Below are 4,219 nucleotides of genomic sequence, written 5' to 3'. Positions count from 1 at the left end.
CCCCCCCAGACATGATGTCCGAACACGCCCCAGATACGTTGTCCGGGTATCAACACGGCCGAACACACCCAAGACACCATGTCCGAATGGCAGCACAGGCCGAACACACCCCAGACATAATGTGTGAATGGCATCATAGGCCGACCACATCCCAGACATGATGTCCAAAGTCGCCGCAGACACAATGTCCGAACACAGCCGAGACACCATGTTTGAATGGCAGTACAGGCCGAACACCCCCCCCCCCCCCCAGACATGATGTCCGAACACGCCCCAGATACGTTGTCCGGGTATCAACACGGCCGAACACACCCAAGACACCATGTCCGAATGGCAGCACAGGCCGAACACACCCCAGACATAATGTGTGAATGGCATTAGGCCGACCACATCCCAGACATGATGTCCGAAGTCGCCGCAGACACAATGTCCGAACACAGCCGAGACACCATGTTTGAATGGCCGAACATTCCCCAGACACGATGTCCGATTGGCAGCACAGGCCGAACACACCCCAGACATGATGTCCAAACACGCTCCAGATACGATGATCGGGTATCAACACAGGCCGAACACGCCCAAGACACCATGTCCGAATGGCAACACAGGCCGATAACACCCCAGACATGATGTCCGAATACGCCCCAGATACGAAGTCCGGGTATCAACACGGGCCGAACACGCCCAAGACACCATGTCCGAATGGCAACACAGGCCGAACACACCCCAGACACGATGTCCGAGTGTCAACTCAGATCCGAAAACAACCCAGACACCATGCTTGAATGGCCGAGCATGCCCCAGACACGATGTCCGATTGGCAGCACAGGCCGAACACAACCCATACATGGTGTCGGAACGCCCCAGACACGATGTGCTATTGGCAACACAGTCCCAACACCCCCCAGACACGATGTTAATAAGGTTGGTCGTGTTTGAAATAAGGTCAGTCTAGTGTTTGAAATAAGGATAGTCATGTTAGAAATAAGGATAGCCATGTTTGATATAGGGATAGTCATGTTTGAAATAAGGATAGTCTCATGTCAGAAATGAGGATAGTCATGTCAGAAATGAGGATAGTCATGTCAGAAATAAGGATAGTCGCTATATTCACTATAAAGTCAGTTACAGTACCAGGCACGACTTTCTAGTGCTAACCCAGTCCGAACACATCCCACACATGATGTCCGAACACGCGCCAGATACGATGTCCGGGTATCAATACAGGCCGAACACGCCCGAGACACCATGTCCGAATGGCATCACAGGCCGAACACACCCCAGACATGATGTCCAAGCACGCCCCAGACACGATGTCCAAGTATCAATACAGGCCGAACACACCCAAGACACCATGTCCGAATGGCAACACGGACCGAACACGCCCCAGACACGATGTCCGAGTATCAACACAGGCCGAATACGCTTAAGACACGATGTCCGAATGAATAATTGACCAGGATAATGGAATTTTATCGAGCGATCATTCGGAACAATGCCGATTTCCAGATTTCAGACTTGGACGGCTATATTTATTGGTGGTTCCGTTGACCTGCCAGCTTTAAAATTGTATTTGCGAAATAGCTTTCGATCAAGATCGGTATTGGTAAATTGTAGTTTCATTCAAAGTTAATTTATGAGTTCGGCCGATACTAATGTCCCTTGCATTTATTGCGGGTCGCCTGTGTTTGCCGCTGGGTTTATTTGACAAGGACAGGAATATTTGGGGCTCACACATATAAATATCGAAGACTCCTGGTTACACGTCTATAATTTCAAATGCCGATGCGAAGTTGGATGTTGGACGCACTGGCGTAGCCAGGGGGGACGAAAGGGGCGGTTGCCCCCCCCCCAAAATTTATTGAAAATTTTCGTAAAATCAATAGATATTAGAGTATTTTGGGGCAAAAGTATGCAACCTAAAATTTTTCTTCGCGCTTGGCGCGATTTGGTGTCCGTTCATGTCTTGATTTTGTTATCGGTGTCACGAAAAAAAATTATTCCGCAAATACCCATTATTGAATTTAGCTGCATCCTCAATTATGAGAATACAACAGGACCAGTAGATACACTAGTGTAGCCCGAGGTCGTTGGGTTGATTGAGTCTGTAGGAGTGTCAGTTCAGTATGGCGGTTGGGAACTGTTAGCTCCGGCAACTAGGCTACCGTTTCGGGACACACGAAGATATATAAAGTATGCTACATGCTACTCCGCAAAGTGCGCTCCCGAAATGATTGACCACCATAAATCCGACCCATGTATTCCGAAGCCTTCGATATAGATAAGCTATAGTTGGCAACTGGAAGCTTCCATAGGGTATGTGTCTGTGTGCGTCTAAGAATCGTATGTATAAAGGGTAGTGATGAAATTGCCTATGGCAGGATGTACGGTTCTGCGAGATGTTCCCACGGGAGAGCTCCCCTAAAGCCATAATCCCCCCCCCCCAAAAAAAATTTGTTTTTCTGGCTACGACCTTGCGTGTGCTCGATCTCTTGATCTTGATCTCTTACTAATTGCGCAAAGTGTTTACACCGTATTCTATATAACTTCTCCGTATTACTCTTCGACTAAACTACGGGCCTTATAATATGGGGGATGGCGCCGTACCATGCTATTTTCTAAAACGTGCTGTTCGAGAAAACAGAGGATTAGTATAGCATTTCCATATCAATACTATCATAATGAGAATGAATGCTTATGCTATCGAAAATTGGATACCTGTTGCCTGTTGGTATGCATTAATATGAATCAAGCTCGTCACCTGTTCACAATCCACGTGAACGAATTAGGATCATTTTCACAACTACTTACTTACTTGAGTACTTTTAAAGTCAGTCAATTCTACTTCACCTTCAAGTAGTTTTAGGTTGCTCATGGAAGAAGTACTTCTACTCGTACTTGAGTAGATTTTTTCGTCGCTACTTCTACTTCTACTTGAGTAGATTTCTTGACTACTTTGACCACCTCTGGTTGTGATACACAATGCTGCATAGTATGACACCGGACAAAATTTTATACTCCTTGATTCTTCCGATCAGCTGTTCAATATGAATACGTTCTCTCGCCATCTTTCTTGTTGTGGAACAGTCTGGCTCAGGCATTTGACGTTGTGTAAATCATGTGAAGGAATATTTAAATCTAGATTCAATTTCTTGATTTCAGACTCAATGGTGAATCCCTTTTCTGCCATGATAGCATTGCCTGGCTCACCATAGCTGAACTCCATCATTTTCTTGCATTCCTTGTCGAATCCACATATTTAACTAGTATTTCGATCTGAAATGATCCCTGTGAATAGTTCCTGCACAAAAGTAAGTGTACCACAATCCAATCCATCAATCCTTTCAAAGTTGTATGTCATTTATTGACAGTCAGTAATCATTCTAGATTTGAGAAATCATGAATGAATGCAAATGGTGCATTTTTAAGAACCACATATCTACATGGCCAAATCGCGATTTAATGAAGCAGTTACATGTGGCTGACCCAATGGTTTAATACTATGCTTACAGCAATACTATAAATTTGACGTCAGTAGGATAAGTCGGACAATTCAGAAAGAATTTAATGTAGTCTAGCATAAAATTTCAGCTTCTCCGCATCTTTTGGCATTATGATGCTCCTCTGAGAACTGAACTTCACTAGCAATAATTGTCCGTCAATTTGTAATTTTCCTGGACGAGTTTCCTGTTTTGTGCTTCTATACTTCTTCCAGAAATTTGATTTTCTTGCGTTTAATCCATCGACTTCCTCTTTCTGCAGCTTCATAAAAGAAATCCATCAAGCCTGCACAAAATATATAATATGTTTATTTTACAGAGCAATACTGCTGTGCAGGCACCTGTCAAGGTGTACTCGTCCGACTCATGCAACGTATCACCGCTACCAATTTCAACCATTCATCTCGTTATTGAATATATATTGCTCTCAACAATTTCAATACATTACACACCATCAAGCAACAAGACTGGAGTGGAATAAAACGAGACACACACCAAGTCGATTGTGGCATCAAGTGTGACTGCATTTCAGATTGGACTCATTTTGAAACACAGAATTGTTTCATCTAGATCAGGGCTGGCCAACCTTTTCAGCTAACGGGCCACATTCGATTGACGAATTATCGCGCGGGCCACTAGCCGCGCGAAATTTTTTTGAAGTTCATAGGCCAATAATATTGTCATTTGACTATATTGCGGGCCTGTTGTACATCGCTGGC

The 4,219-nt window shown here is 44.6% G+C and overlaps 1 long non-coding RNA gene across 1 annotated transcript; it reads left to right on the top strand.

The window, feature by feature from the left end:
- Positions 1–3,998, top strand: LOC145458726 (uncharacterized). The gene is made up of 2 exons (XR_013921179.1): positions 1–2,316; positions 3,820–3,998. It is a non-coding gene; the product is annotated as an uncharacterized LOC145458726 (long non-coding RNA).
- Positions 3,999–4,219: the final 221 nt, after the last annotated feature.

The sequence above is a fragment of the Botryllus schlosseri genome, chromosome 16, assembly GCF_051294905.1.
Source record: "Botryllus schlosseri isolate E-star chromosome 16, Bs_hap1, whole genome shotgun sequence".
NCBI classification, from domain to species: Eukaryota; Metazoa; Chordata; class Ascidiacea; order Stolidobranchia; family Styelidae; genus Botryllus; species Botryllus schlosseri.
The sequence above is the reverse complement of the archived record's forward strand: the minus strand, read 5'-3'. Positions and strand labels throughout refer to the sequence as shown.